Source organism: Mustela nivalis (assembly GCF_964662115.1).
Source record: "Mustela nivalis genome assembly, chromosome: 8".
Taxonomy (NCBI): Eukaryota; Metazoa; Chordata; class Mammalia; order Carnivora; family Mustelidae; genus Mustela; species Mustela nivalis.
In genome coordinates, this window is record NC_139027.1 from 66,587,980 (window position 1) to 66,604,605 (window position 16,626).

The 16,626-nt window shown below is 42.1% G+C and overlaps 1 protein-coding gene across 4 annotated transcripts in view; it reads right to left on the bottom strand.

Moving 5' to 3' along the window:
* Positions 1 to 13,997, bottom strand: part of SPTBN1 (spectrin beta, non-erythrocytic 1) — a 195,985-nt gene extending 181,988 nt beyond the window's left edge. Inside the window, exon 1 of one of the 4 annotated variants that reach the window (XM_082743544.1) lies at positions 13,765 to 13,996. The gene's annotated coding sequence lies outside the window, so the exon portion shown is untranslated. Of the gene's footprint in view, positions 1 to 1,718; positions 1,739 to 13,051; positions 13,129 to 13,764 lie in introns of those variants that run through there. The other 3 variants (XM_082743545.1, XM_082743546.1, XM_082743548.1) reach the window with 3 other exon arrangements.
* Positions 13,998 to 16,626: the final 2,629 nt, after the last annotated feature.

Here is a 16,626-nt window from a genome sequence, read left to right on the forward strand (position 1 = left end):
GCTACCATTTCTATTTCTTGGTAATACATTTAGAGGAATGATTTTGCTCAAGTGAAATGATAAGTTTGAAACGCTTCTGCTCAACTATAGCTATTTTAAGTCAGGCCAAGGCTGCATTAGTGCTTGTCATACAGCTTGCTCCCAATCTCTTGGCAGTTCTCCAATGCATTCCAACTTCTTATGCACAGCCTTGCTGGAATCACATCCCACTTATCTCTAAAGACACACTAAGTAAGATGTTGCCACATTACACAACCAACCTGCCATCTATTCCCATCAGATCACTTTGCACAATGTCTGACTAAAAAAAAGAAATCAGACCACCATCTGCGTGGATACGGTTTAGTCCAAAAATCCAATTTACATTGGCCCCCCAAACAAATATCAGAATACTGCTCAAAAACAAAATTGAGAATTGAGAATACTGCTCAAAAAATTGAGAATACTGCTCAAAAAAAAAAAAAAAAAAAAAAAAAACCTGGGGAAAAACGCTGTACTCCACTGCCCAAAAAAAGGTTGAATACTCACCAACTAAGGAAGAAGAACTGACATGGAAGGGGAAAAAGCAAGATCACATCTTTAAAAAGAAATGCCTTAACTACGGATGTTAAAGCTTAGCCATGTTCCCACTGTTTACATCTTGAAGCAAATTATTAATCAGTGTATATTTTAAAGAATCATCTCAGTATTTAATGAGTCCTGTTACTTCCTTTAAAACAACAATTTAACATAGCAATACATCCTCTAAGTCAATGTACTCTCTAATTGTTAATATTTGGCCAAAAAAAAAAAAAAAGTCCTTTTCAAAAACAATCTGGAATGGTTAACCACATGCTGCTACATTCCATTCTCACTAAAAAAAATATATTTAATTAGCACATTTGAGCCTCATGCTCTGCACAGCTGCACAACATTCCAGTGATAGGCCAGCTATCATATACTCTCTACACTGAATATCTACTTACTTTAAAGGTTAAGAAGACCGAGAACCAGTTCTCAAATATGATCCACTAAAGATTATTTCATTTATTTCATATGAACAAAAGTTTCCTTTAACAACGAAAATATATACTATAATTAGGAATAAAATAGTCACACAAACATTCACTAACAAAGTAATTCTTCAGAGCTGGAAATACATATATATCTGTATCTATATCTATATATATATATGCATAAATATATATGACACTCCACCGGCAGATAAGAGTACTCTTCCTCAGGAATAAGACAATAAATTAACCTGCTCTCTAATTAAACTTTCACCCTTTATGTATCAAACAAGATTTTAAGAGCTAGGATGAAAGCTAGTGTTCTTAAAGTCAGGAACACACACTTCAAAAGCAAAATAAGCATTTCAAAATGAAAAATCATCCTAATTGTCAAGGAAACTCAGAAATTCTTTTAGGGGAGCCTGGGTGGCTCAGTGGGTTGAGGCAGGCCTCTGCCTTCAGCTCAGGTCATGATCTCGGGGTCCTGGGATCAAGCCCTGTAGCAGGCTCTCTGCTCAGCGGGGAGCCTGCTTCTCTCTCACTTTCTGCCTGCCTCTCGGCCTACCTGTGATCTCTGTCTGTCAAATAAATAACTCTTTAACAACAACAAAAAAAAAAAAAAAAGAAAAGAAAAGAAAAGAAAGAAAGAAATTCTTTTAGCAGTGGGTATTGATTTAAAAACAAACAAACAGACAAAAAACAACCACCACCACCACCACCACCTACCTTTAAAACAAAGAATAAAACACAAGGTGCGTGCTGGCTTCCCTGCTGTTCAAACGGCACATGAATGTCTGTGCTGTCTGTGCTCCAGGATCGTGATCATCCTTGACTCCACCCAGGAGATAAGTTGGGTGTTTAAGGACAGCTGGCAGCACAGAGTTGTCAAGATCACTGTGAGAAAGACCAGGCTCCTCTCAGAGAAGTTACCCAACTGATACTTCTGACCACCGCCTCCTAAAAAAGTGACAGGTGCACTCATCCATTCAGAGGTCCGAATAAGGCCACATTCCGGCCCCCTGTTCTCCCCTATCCTGGGGCGCAGGGACCACTGTGAGCACTGTCTCATCTCAATGCTCCCCAAGTGCGAGACCCAATGTGTGCAGCTACCTGGGGGTTAAGCTGAGATTCCCCGCTGCAGGCTTCAGACAGGCCAGGCACATTAACAATCACAGCACTTCCCTTGAGGAGTTGTGCAGGTCCTCAAAAAGAATGATTCCCATCAGGTCAGGAGTGCGGGAAGAATCCCTTTTTTGGAGAGAGGAAGTCCATGTAGTGCTGCTGAGCCCCAACCCCCAATCAGCCAGCCCAGCTGAGCTTCCCCCTAAACTGTAAAAGGAGCTACCACTGGCCTTCAGTATTTAAACCTGGTTAGAAGCACATTTGCCACACTTCCTCCAGGCCCACCACTCCAGACAAGACCAGTAACAACCACAGAGTACCTCATAGAAACTGCTAGGAAGGGCTTACTTTCTCTTCCAGTGAAAGAGTAATTCACCCCTCTTCCCACTCTTTTTCCTAAGCACATAAAAAACCCTTTTAGCACCTTCTTCAGGAAAAGGCCAAATACTAGAATTAAGGCAACAAAGTGCTAGCGAGTCAACTCCATCCATCCAATGTCCCAAGGCTTAAACAACTGGCTTGCATAATCAAATAAGTATATTGCTTCTTCCCCTTGAAACAGATCCTAGATCAAAAGATAGAATTTTAAAGAATTCAGCCAATACAAAGACCCTAAGAAAGTTGAGCTCTTAGCATATGCTTTCAACAATCACAACCAAACTGGCCCAGTAAAATTTATTACCTTTAAAACCAAGATTCTAATAACCACATCCATTCCATTTGTAACACTGTTATGGGGTAGCTGTTTTAAAGATTCTCCAAAATCTGAAGATAAAAGTAAAATCAGATGTTGTCCAAAGCATATGGAGATGTCCCTCAAGGGAATTAATGCAGCTCTGATGAGAATTTTTTCCAAAACAAAACAGAAAGCACATATTATCTAATGAGAACTTAATTTCTGGTATTTTTCCACTATAAAAATTTTTTTTCAAAGAAACAAAGTATAATAAAATATGGATTTTGTTTATTTACCACTTTTCTTTAACATCCCTACCACTAAAAACAGTTCAGGGCAACAGACAGTGTCCATGCCATATCTTTAAATAAGACCAGGAATAAGATTTTATGTTTTGTCATGCTACATGTATTGAAAGGAAGAGTAATAAACATCATCAAGTGATTATTTAGACTGTCAAAACTTGACATCTTTAGCCCGAGATCTGAGAATGTGACCCTTATTTGAAAGATCAGTATATGCACTGGGAAAAAGGTTTAAAGGATCAACACCAAAATGTTAACTGCATGCTGTTGAAGTCACTAAATATCTAGTGATTTCAATTTTCTTCTTTGTTTTCATTTTTATTTTCTATATGATCTAAAATAAAAATTTATATTTTGGTAATAAAATATTTAAAAACTTTTATGTTAGATGATTTTATGCTAATTTATAGCTTTTTGAAAGTACACATTCTTCAGAAGCCATTCAGAAAACTATACTGCATAGAGTCGCAGACACTGTCAAATATTCAAGGATTCTAAGAAAGTAAAAAAGAAAATTAGTATTTTAACTTTTTTTAAAAGATTTTTAAAATTTATTTATTTGACAAAGATCACAAGTAGGCAGAGAGGCAGGCAGAGAGAGAGAGGAGGAAGCAGGCTCCCCGCTGAGCAGAGACTGGATAAGGGGCTGGATCCCAGGACCCTGAGATCATGACCTGAGCTGAAGGCAAAGACTTAACCCACTGAGCCACCCAGGCGCCCCAATATATTAACTTTTAAGACTATTGTACTCTCGAAAAAAGCACTCCCTTACTAGAGATTTAAAAATACAATGGAAAATGTTTAAATATCACAGAACAAAATAAATAAGCATTGTTTTAGGGAAGCATCTAGGTTTCCCTTCCCCTCATTTAGAGGTAAGTAAGATAAAAGGGCTAAAAGGAGGAGGGGTGTAAACCACGATAAGGGCACGTTTTACCCCACCAAAGACTGTACAGCTGGTGAAGAACATTCCAGGAAAACTGTACAGCCTTTGAATGTTTACATTTAGCCTTGAAGCAAACACACTAAGACAATTATCCCTGAACCTGCTATCAAAGAGAGTAAGGAAACAACAAGAAACCTCACTGAGAGCCAGAGGCAGTAGTAGCCATAGAGGCCAATCTCCTGGAGGATGTTTTTTACCAGCTCCCTTGTGGCCCAGTTCCTACATCTTTTCCCACACTCCACGGAAGTAATAAAATACCAAGGCTCTAACAAAGTGCACACTTAAATAAAGAATGGGAAAACCTTTTCAAAATTTCAGGCTCTTTATGCCTTTAGTATTGAGACTGCTTTTCTGTAAATTCCGGCAGGAGAAAAAAAAACTGAATAGCAAAAGGTATATTTAGCTGATTAATCATTTTACTTATTAGTTTTTATCCATCTAAAATGAGGCTTATCATGGTGTTAGGATATTTTTGATAAAAAGCAAGTGCTTATTGTTAAGTACTTCCAAAAATTTGGGAAATGTGGAGAGATTAAATTAGAGCTCTTAACCACAATCTCATCACCAAGAGATAGCCACTTTCTAAGCACAGACATATTTAATTATACATACATACTGCCAAATAATAAATTCTGCTTATTTATATATCGTTCTGCATTCCATCCTAGTTCATCTGTTAGGTAAAAGTCTGTAATTATGTTCTAATACAGAATTTATTGCCCAACCAATGGCTTAAAGTTTGTATGTTACAGATCAGAAATAGAAGGATGCTACAGATTGTAGAGCAGAGATGTCAAATGGCTCTAAAAATCATTCAGGTGTTTATTCCCATAATTTAGAGTTTACAAAGGATGGAATTATGACACCTATAAACAGGGGTCAGTTTTAAAGCAATCTTGAAATTATAACATCTTACTTCCAGATCTCAAAGCACACTTAACCTAAAACCTTCCTCAATCAACCACTTAAAACTGATAGCAGAAAAAAACCCACAAAATTCATGGAAGTAAATCAGTTCATTTCTACAAGCTACATTTTACAAAGTACCAACACAGTTGGGAATTTAGGCCATAAAACAGAACTATTTCCTCCCAAATATTTCCCCCAAAAGTGAAGGGCAATGTGATTCATTCCTGAGACTCACTTTCAAAATGTTATCTCCACACAATTTCCCACGTTAAAAGTCTTAAAATAGCCCGCTGCCTCCTTTCATCGTGGAGATTAATCAATCATACATATATCCCTCTGTCTCACCTATGTGATAGAGAGATACAATAAATATCACATATATATATATATATACACACACACATACATAAAAATTTGCTTTCATCCAAAGAAGAAAAGCTTTATTAAAATTCATTCCTCTCACACTTAGCCTATAATATTCCCAAATGGTGAGAAACCATTAATCGGAAGTAACAGGAATCTGGAGTTATTTTTATTTTAAAATTTTCACTTAGAATTTCATCTGCTTTTCTGACCAATTTCAATGAAACATGATGGTCTAATGGTTACAAAATTAGCTTCAGCAGCCGTGCCTGGGTTTCCACAAGTGAGAACAAGTGTGTCACAGAAGTCCACTGCCCTCTTTCTGCACAAAGATGTTGTTTGGAAATACTAAGGTATCCTGGTCACCTTTTCAGCTGACCCAGGTTAGTGTAAAGTCAAGTTAGCTTTCCATCATATCTAAATGCTCTACTTTTCTCTGAGGCCTATACCCTGAAGACACTAACTTAACTCATTTTTTCTCTGCTCTTAGAAAACTGGACAGAAGGACAAGTAAGACAATTCTTTAGAAATTTAAACTATTCCTTACCAATGACCTATAAGTGGCCAGATTTGCTTTTTTCTTTCCTTTTTTTTTTTTTAACAATTAACATAAAGTGTTGCTTGCTTTTTTGATTATTAAAAAATGGCCCTCCTGGCAGTCTATTATATTTACTGTATTCTCTATGTGTAAAATATTTCAAAACTCAAGGAGAAACCTTAAGTCATAGGAATTTCCTTCCTTACAAGAAAGGAAATCCCCCATCAACCCACCATCCAAAGCATTAACATTTTAATGTATTTCCTTCCAGTCTTTTATTTAATATAACAAAGCCGGACTTATACCCTATTGTATAGCATTGCATAAAGGTATTTCCACTGAATATTATATTGTTAGCATTTTCCCATTTCAGTAAAATTCTAACAAACCATTATTATTTAAAGAACTATAATGAATTCCATCCCATTCTCTGTGCCATAATTTGAGTATGTCCCATTTGCTTTTTCACTATAAATACTGGTAAGAATATCCTTGTTTAAAAATCTGTCCTTATTTTTCTTTCTTTTAGGTTACAGAAATACAAGTGGGATTTCACTCCAAAAAGTATAAGCATTTAAGGTTTCTATTATGTATATATAACCCAGTTTCCTCTACTAAGTTTGTATTAATCCAAATATTCTCCCAACAGATAATGCAGAGTTCCTATTTTATAGCCTTATTTATGCACCAATAAAAGTGGAAAAATTAATCTAATTGTTTTGTGTTTCAAATTACTGGTGAATTTGGATAATTTAATATAGTTATTATTGGCTTCTTTGATTTCTTCTTTTATAAACTGTTCATATCCTTTCCTCCAAATAGTAGGACTTTAGTGTTTCCTTGTTTGTTAAAAATAGGCATTAGTTAGGTTTGCCTTTCCTATAATTAAATATGATACATACGGACAAGTTTAACATAGACTGAACCTAGCATTATTTATTTAATTGATGGTATATTTACTGGAATGTATCTTTTCTGAAAAAATCAAAATACTTATTTGAAAGAAAACAAAGTTGAGACTAAGCAAACTATCCATTTCTCGTGGTAATTAAAATGTATTGTGATAGACAGTAGATTATCTCACTTAACTTTAACAATCCTTTGTGATAGGTACCACCATGCAGATGGAGATACCAAGGCTCACAGAGAGGTCAAGGTAGTATGCCCAAGGTCACTCAGCCTGTACAGGGAGTCACCAGGTTGTGTACTTCCACAGCCTAAAGCTCAGGACCCTTGCATCCAACAGCCTTCCCATCAGTCACTCTGGCTCTGATCTCTCTCAACTCTTCTAACATTATCTCCACTGAGGTTCTGCTGGAACCTCAGATTGAACATGTTCAAAGTTAAAACTGATTCTCTTCCCAACTAGATCTTCACCATTCCCAGAGTCTATTTCTGTCATCATCCAAGTCTGAAATCCATGTCACCTTAGCTCCTCATCCACTTAGACCTACCTTCCATCCATTCATTCTACGAGCAATTGGCACAGGATTGGGCCATCACAGCCTTTCTCCCATCTTTCCCCTCCTTCTCATTCTCTTGGTTACCACCTTTACCTGCTCCCTTAACCTCCAGACCCTCCCACCCGCCCCCCCCCACAATCACATATTTCCTCTCTCCCTGCTTTTGATTACTTCCTGTTCCACTCTATTTTGAACTCTGCCAGAGTGCTGTTACTCAAATGTCTTATCATCACAAAATTTGGGGGTTTATACAGGATCTTAAAATTAGGCATGAGATCCAATTAACTGGTAGTTACTGCCTAGAGCACTATGTTGAGAATGTTACTGAGGTTTTACCTCAGATCTGTGGAAAAAGAGTGTCATGCCTGATTTTCTAGTTCTGCCAGGGAAGGAGGGACTGGCGCCCAGGTGCATGTTTTAACCCCCACTATAATTTCATCTAAGTTCTTCATTTTATAAATTTAGAACTGAGACCAAAAGAGTAAATGGCTTGCCAAAGTCACACACCAAGTCAATAAGAGGTCTTTTATCTTCTGGGACATTAGAGAATATATTTTATACAGTAGAGTATATAGTCTTTAGATCCAGGAACTAAATTTTATTCAGCATTAAACCAGCACACACCATCACTCTAATCCAATTTCAAGCCCTGGCAAGAGAAGGTATCCAATAATTTGTTCATTGAATCAAAAACAATATGGCAGAGTAATCTTAGAGTAGCAGCAAAAGGAGAACAGTAGTATAAAATGCTTCTTGGTAAAAAGACCTATAATTACTCTACTTTCAAGAACAGGAACCTGAGCTGACAATGGGTTTCCAGTAAGTGGTCTTGTACAGCCTGTGCTGATCGATACATAAATCCCACTGTAACAAAACCTTTTTAAAAAATAAAAGAATAAGCTGTTTATTAGCTCTTTTGACATAAAAATATCAAGGAAGTTTTTGGAAAGCATTTAGAAGAGGTCAGTGGCTCATACACCTTAGGTAGTTTGAAGAGAAATAATGAAAGTATTATTAACTGAACACCTACTATGTACTTAGCACTGTACACTACTGTCTCCCATCCGTATCAGTAAGTATTATCATTTCAATTTTAGGAAAATGCTTCTATTTCAATAAGGAAACTGGTTTCAAGAGTAATGAATTATCCCAAGGCCAGATCCTAACTGTGACCACATGGCTAGTATACAACAGCATTAGGATCTGAGCCTAGATACATTTGATACCGAAACTAATGCTCTTTCCCAACTGAAAAAAGAAATTTTCCTGCCATAACAAAATTGTCCTTGCAAACCTTAAAGAACAAAAATTGATTATGACTCAACTGAAATTACGGATGACTGTTCATCAAATGAAACCAAAGAGCTTTTAAAAACAAACACAAACTGGGAGGTAATTTTTGTGATACATATAAGCCACAGGGATTAGCAGACAATCTACATAAAGAACTCCTACAAATCAGTAAGAAACAAATCTAAAAGATAAGTAGACAAAAAGCTTAACGGGAACTTTACAAAAGAAGGAACTCAAATAGCCAATAATATAAATAATTAGCCTCACTGATCAGAGAAATGGCAAATAAAAAGACTGAAGAATATCATTTCATAAATATCAATGGGACAACATTTTAAAGTCTGGTAAATGAAGTAGTGGCAAAGTTGTAGAATGATTATAACATGTACACTACTTGTAGGAACACAAATAGTATGATCACTCAGGAAAAAACATTTGGCATATTTAGTAAGGTTGATGATACACATACTCCATTATCCAGCAAATTTTACTTGTGAGAGAGACACACAAATGTGTGTGTGCTTGCATCTATCTCCATATATGTATTAAGAGACATATAGAAGACATATTCACAACAGCCTTTTTATAAGAGCAAAAAAGTAGAATCAATTCAAATCTCTATCTAAAGCAGTAGGAATAAATAAGTGGTCGTAGAATACTATGTAGCAGTAAAAATGAATGAATCACAGCCCCAAAATGAATGAATCTCAGGAATATAATGTTAATTTAAAGTGAAAGTCACAGAAAAATACATAAAGTATAATTTCTTTTATATAAATTTCAAAAACATACAAAACCCATAAAGATAACCCATAAAGAAGAGCAAGGGAGGGAATGATAAACATAAAGTCAGGACAGTGGCTACTTCAGTGAGGATGACAGAGGATCAATCACACAGGCAACTATGAATACACAATGATAAGATTCTTCTTCCTGAACTGGGTGATGGGTGCCTGAGCGCTCAATGATTTATGGTTCTGTAATAGATCTTTTATGAGCATTATTTTGTACATACAAATCACTTAATTAAAAACTTTAAGAAGGCAATGGACCAGAAGGGCAGGACACTAAATATACCAGAAGTAACTGATGACAGAGAACAAGATGACAGAGAAGATCAAAGGGAGCAGAGGGGCACTTGCACTCAGGGGTTTAGCTTCCTGGACTCCAATTCTGCTATCTCAAAGCCAATGCCTTTTTATCTAGGCAGGGAGGGGAGACTGTTTTTCAACTTTAGAGGTGTTCTTCAAAAGAACTAAAAAACTTCACTAGTCTAAATAACTATTAAAAAATAGGGCTCCTCCATCTAAAAATTAAAGAACTTTACAAAGTATTTCTGTATTAAATGATTTACAGTCATTGCATCCCTTTATTCAACACCACTTAGTAACCCAAGGGGGGGGGGGGGAGGATTGGGCTGATATTTCAGGCAAAATAAAAACAAAAGAAAGATACTAGAAGGATATGGAAGTCCCCTTAGCTGAAGAAGTAGAGCAGTTTCTCCATTTAACATGCATACAAGTCACTTGGGGTCTTGTTAAAATGCAAATCCTGATTGGATAGGTCTAGGATGAGACCTCTAAGAATCTGCCTTCATAAAAAGAACCTGACTTGGGTGTTCCACAAACCTCACTATTGCAACAAGAGACATTATGAAAATACCTTCTCCAGGGACGGCTAAAAACAGAAGTGTGGGTGTCTCTAATTGGGATAGTTTCATTTTACCCAGCAAGATAAAGAAATTGAGATACTCTTCCTACACTATATAAACTTGGGTACAGGATACCTGTTATCAGAAAAATCAAGAATACTAAACTAGGTCTTTTGCAAAGAAAAGGTGCTCTGAGAGGCAGCAAAGATTGAAAACTTAAAAGAGAAATCCATGAGAAGTTTTACTCACTTCGACAGTAGCCTTTCCAGAAGGGATATTAACCCTTTCCTTATGGAAGAATTGTTTCCCAGTGGTACTGAAGAAACCAGAACTACCAAAAGGAAATGCACAGAACAGTAATTAAAGACTGATTATAATGCACATATTGGTCATGGCCCAACATAGTCAAAGGAGCATCACACAGGTCTATATATTAAATATGTATGTGTGTGTGAATAGCTCTAGAATTCTAAGAATATGCTCTTAAAATGAAAAGCTTATTATTTTAACAGAAACCACATCAAATAATTCCCACTCATCATGTCTGTTTAATAGTAGTAAAAACCCTTCCATCTCAAAATAGTACTTCTGCATGTAGAGTCATGATTTCATACAGCACTCAATAAGCACTCAAACTCTTCCAAGGAAACACCAATGCCAAGTCTCCGCTAAGAATGTGTCACAGCAGAGTGAGGTCTTCTCACTTGCTCCTACAACATCACAGACTGTTGTTACTAGTCTCACCCTAAGAGACGCTCTGCACAAAAAGCCCGCACAGCAGTTTCCTCACTGCCCCAATACTTACTCTCAGATGAAGTGTTCAGTTAGTCCAGAGATAACAGAAAGAGTATAGCCTAACAGAATTCTGCACCTGGTGTGTAAGTCAGAACAGCTAAACCCCCTGTGCCATCAACACAGGGTATTTTTTACAACATAATAAATCCAAAATGTCTGGATAATCCTTGGAAACAATACTCCCAAACATCTTTAGGCATCACAACCCAAGCAACGATGAAATCCAAATTCAAAAATATTCTACATTTTAATTGCCCTCTATTAGAGAAACGCAAAAACAATGCACATAGACCACACACTGATATGCAGTTCCACTCTGCAGAACCACATAAAACCAAATGGGGGATTCATTAGAGATTTTTAAAAAATAAAAGTAGATATGCCCTTGCACTGAAGCACTGACCTTCCCTTCCGGTTAGCATACTGAAATTCCCTTTTTCACGCATACATTTTAGAAGAGGTGACATTTAGATGTCTCTCATTTGCCATCCCACATTGAATAAATGAATTGTAGAAGTGACATTTAAAAGAGAAATTCCCAGGGTTCCCAGACTAAACAGATGAGGACTTTGGGAATCATCTTCCTCTAACCAGATACCAGCCACAGAGGCCTCGGTGGTCTGCCTTTCACCACCCCACCCCTCCCAGCCACATCTGCAAAAAATACCGTACACACAAAAATACATATAAACAAACACAAATGCAGTCAGTTACCATGATAATCCCATTAGTCATGACTGGATACTTAACGCAGCTATCTAAATCAATCTGACTACCAATATACCAATAATCATGACACTCACTTACCTAACAATCCTTAATAGAAGAATCCAAATCTCTAACTGTGCTTAACAGAAAAAGCAAGTGATAAAAAGGAAGCAAATACGGGTTAAAGAAACAATTTATCCACCAAAAAACCACGTCTTTCTTAAAACAAGTTACTGAATGTTAATATTTTTTTAAATGTCTCAGGGACATAATAACTAAAACACATCAATCCTTTCATTAAAAAAAAAAAAAAGGTTTCCTATAGGAAAAATCATATTCTTAGTATTAACCAGAGAGAGGTTATTAACCAGAGAGAATTAAAGAGAGAGGTACTGTAATGGTATCGTCGTTAAGCTTCAATTAATCACTCTTCACATACGAAGAAATCGATGGATAGCTGGGTTGTAGTCACAGATTATGGGTAACGCACAGAAAAACAGTGCGACTCCCGATACTGACTGCACCAGTGCCTCTGCACACCACCGGGCCTGTCCGCCCTGCAGCCCCTCCCTACGGCTCAGGTCCCTCAGTCGGAGATCAGATTCCGGTCCGCACCGCAGGCCGGCTCTCTCAGCCCGCATTAGCTCTGCAGGACGCCCCTTCGTCCGAGCACTGTCCCACTGTCCGACCGGCGGGGCGGGAGGGGTCACCCCAAAGAGTAGCGCCCCCCCCCCCTTCACGGCTAGGTGACCTGGTCCTCCTGACGCCACATCCAGCTGAAGCAGCATGACAAGGTAGAAGCAGCTCCCGGCCGCGGCCAAGGGCAGCCCCAGGCCTGGGTGGGGCCGGGCGGGGGCCGCAGGCGCCGAGTGGCCGTGCCAAGCCCCGGCAGCGAGAACCAGGGGAGGCTGCGATACTGCTGCATTGTGCTGCATCACGGCGAGGGCACTGGGAGCCATCCATCTTGCCAAAAAAGCACATCCCCGCCCAAATAAACCCACCGAATCCATTTTTCTCCTCTGCTGAAGCACCCCCACACTCGCCCTCTCCTTGCTCTGAGGCCCGGCTTTTGACTGGAAAAATAATGGACTTGGTTTGTATACTGACATCGACAACACTCCCCTCCCCATCTGACGACAGGCACTTGGCATCGTTCCTCTCACAAAAACAAAGAGAAGCCCCCCCCCCCCGCAAAAGAGGGCCGCGGGCGCGGTGTGAAGGATGAGAATAGGGGCTTCCAGCCAACCCCCGCCAAAAGCCGGCCCGGAGGGTCCCCGCGCTGGTACAAACCTGTTGAAGAGCTGGTGGCTGGAGCTGAAGGGCGGGCGCCGACGCGGCTCCGCGCCCCAAGGCGGCTCACGCCCAGCCCTGGAGAGTGGGGACGGCGGTGAGGGCGGGGGACCCGCGCGAGGATGGGCGGCGGGGAGGGGGGGCGCCGGGCCGCCGCCTCCGGCTCAGCTGCAGCGCGGCGCAGCGGGGACCACGCCTGGCCGCATCCCCCGTACCGTTACGCGCGGAGTCGGGCCCTGTCACCGCCGCCCCCGCTCCCCACCAGCCCCCGCCGCAGGGAGCATACCCGAAAATACGCCCTCCCTGCTGCCCACTCCGTACCCACCCCCGCGCCGGGGGCAGCTGCGCCCTGCTGGAGGGAGGAGGCGGTGGAGGCAGAGAGAAGGAATCGGCGCCGCTGCGCCCAAGGATGAGGCTGGGTCACCCCGGTGCGCACAGGGGTGCCGTGTTCCCTCACTGCGGAGCCTGCCGCCCCTGCCCGCATAGTCCGCGTACTGATGAGCCCAGGAGACCCAGGCTCCCCGCGCCGCCCCCGCCCGGGCTCTGCAGCCTCCCTGCCCCCACGCCGCTCCCAGGGCGCAGGGCAGCGGTGGGGCAGCGGCGTCTTCCCGGCCTGGGCCCGCGCCCCTCCTCCTGCCCTCCCGCCACCCAGGAGCCCGCCCGGGAGGCAGCCCCAGTGAGTTGGCATCTTCCTGCCTAGGCCCCCCACCTACCTCCCACGGATAAGGGGGTGGGGGCGCCGGGGTCCCGTCCTCCTCCCGCTCCTCGGCGGCCGGGCGGGTGGGCCGGGAGGCGACTCCGCGGGGCTGTCCGCGGCTGGGGCCGGGGCTCACAGGACGGGACCGGTGGGCGCTGCTGCGCGGGGCTGCGCGCTCGCTCCGGGCGGAGAGGCGGCCGAGGGAGGGACTGGAGGAATCCGCAGCCTGCACGGCAACAGCTGCACTGATTCCGGGGGCTGGGCTGGAGCGCCGGGCGGGGGGAGAAGGGGAGGGAGCAAGTAGGGAGGGGGGCGAGGGGCGGGGAGAGGGAGCGCGCGGGCTCCGGGGGCGCGCACACTCGCGCGCACACACGCTCTCTCCCGCACACCCTCCACACTCCGCTCCACACTCCGCTCTGCTCGCCGCTGCTCGCTCCCTCGGTTCCTCCCTCGCCTGCCCTCTGCGCCTGCCGGGAGCCCCACAGCCGCCCACCCGGCCCCTGCCGCGCGCGCTAGCCGAACCTCGGGCGCGTCCACGCACTCCCCGGCCCGGGCTCTGGTAGGGCCCGCCGCCGACCTCGTCCTCTGCCGCGGGGACCCATCAGGGCTGGCCTAGGCAGGGTGGGCACCGCCGCCGCCACCACCCGGGCAAAGGGACAATGGGGGCTTTGTCCCCACAGCCGGCGAGGGCCAATTTCACGTTTAATTTGAGGCTAATTTGATTATCGCCTTGGAAAGGGGCAGCCTAATTTTCTACGTGATTTGTCAAGCAGCCTCTTTTCGCCCGCGATGTTTGCGTTTGGAACGCCGCGGAGAGAGTGTTGAGGGACGTTTTAAAACGTGGTTTGGTTGGTTTGGTTGATTTGGTTTTAGAATTTAGGTGGTGATGCCTTATAGGTTCCGCCCAGCCTGAAGGAGAGCGACAGGGACCTCTCCGTGGGAAACCTTGGGCGATGGGAACCGAGAGTTGTTACTCGATGAAGTCAAGTTCTTACCTACCCTCCTCCCCCCACTCCGCCCTTTTGTGAGATTCTTCACCCTGTCCCTCCCAGTGGCTGTGAACAGACCCTACAAGTGGTTTGTCCAACTCCTGCCTCTGTGCGTCCTGGCTTGCTTTACCCTAAGACCGGGTCCTCTTCCCGAGCCTCCGTTGCGGAGTGGGGTCTTTGAAGCTTCAGTGCAAGCCCCTAAGATGGCTTGAGGGTTTGATTTCTCCCCGCTACCCGCAAACCCTGAGATGGACACCGGACGCTTTGTCGAGTTTTTTGTTAAGTGCCAATGCCCCTTCTCAACCAGCTTGCCCACCCAGTCAATCCCCCAGGCGATGTAGAAATTCTGGAACCGCCAGTGCTGGGGCGAAAAGATGGTGTCATCACTGTGTCCACGAATAGAAACGCTCTTTAGAGAGCAGAGTCTGGGGAAACTGACGTTCTGCCTGCTATGTAGGTGCCCAACGTCTGCACTGTAAGCTTTCAGAGGGAAGAGGGCCCTTCTCCGTTGAAAACCCCCAAAGGCTTTTCTCTCTGAAGATCTGACCCTCAACCCATGAATTAAAAAACAAAACAAAACAGAAATAAAAGATAGTTTAGATCATGTTTGTATCTCAAATCAATAGACCCGAGGGCTAATGAGTTTGTATTTTTTACATGTATTTTTAAATGAATATTTTTAAATAAATCTAAATGAAATTGTTCCAGCAAAGTGAAGATGAATCTTCCTTTTAGTGCTTCACCATCAGTTTGAATGTTTGTACCAGTGTTTACTTTTGATAGATGTGAAAAAATACCGACAAAGGCAAATAATTTAGCATTTTTCTCAGAGGGTTGATCAACACCTCCAGAAGGTGAACCCTCCAAGGACAGGGTTCTTTTGTAGGTTTGTTCACTGTTTGTACATAGCAGACACTTAGGAGGTGCTCAAAAAATATTTGTTGAATTGAATTGCACAGAATCAACATGTAAGTGGCTGCCCTTATTAGGTAATGCAGGAAATCCACCAGGAATGAAAGTTGTTTCCCTTTCACTTATTTTGTTCCATGGCCCTCAGCACCTCCCCACCCACAATGTTAATGAAATACCAAAGTAAACAATGGCAATTCTGGAAAATGCTTGTTTAAATTCTTCCACTGTTATTCTTGAAATGGTGACTCTTAACAGCTTCCTTTATCACAGATAATAGTACTTGACTAACTCTTCATTTGCTGGATGAGTCACCTGCCTTACCCCATTCCACTCCCACCTAATTTTTAAAAATTTCTTTCGGAAAGGGAGGCACAACCTTAGCAAGGTATTCTAGTAAAGTGCCAGTAAGTATTCCAAAAATCTAAAATGCAAGGATTCAGAGTTTCACTATAAATACCTGGATTTTCAACAGACTTTCCTATAAATACCTCACAATTTTGAATTCTTACCCTTTGGTGGGGGGAAAAAAAAATCATCATCTAGGAGAGTCCAGGGTACTACTGACTAAAAAAAAGTAACAGGTCAAAGAAAAGACAGTTTAAATATGGAGAGATTATTGCAGAGGGCATATATTTCTGTGAAAGGCAAGAACCTAGAAAAAGATGAAAAGCCTTAGTAATTGTGATAACTCAAAAGGATTATTCTCAAATACAGAAGCAGCAAGTTGAAGTTCTTCCTCACATCACAAGATGATTTAAAGGAACCTAGTATTCACTGGTATCATGTCTGTAACATAATATAGTCTTACCGTCCATTTTTTTTTTAAGATTTTATTTATTTATTTGAAAGACAGAGATCACAAGTAGGCAGAGAGGCAGGCAGAGAGAGAGAGAGAGGGAAGCAGGCTTCCTGCGGAGCAGGGAGCCCGATGCGGGGCTCGATCCCAGGACCCTGAGATCATGACCCGAGCCAAAGGC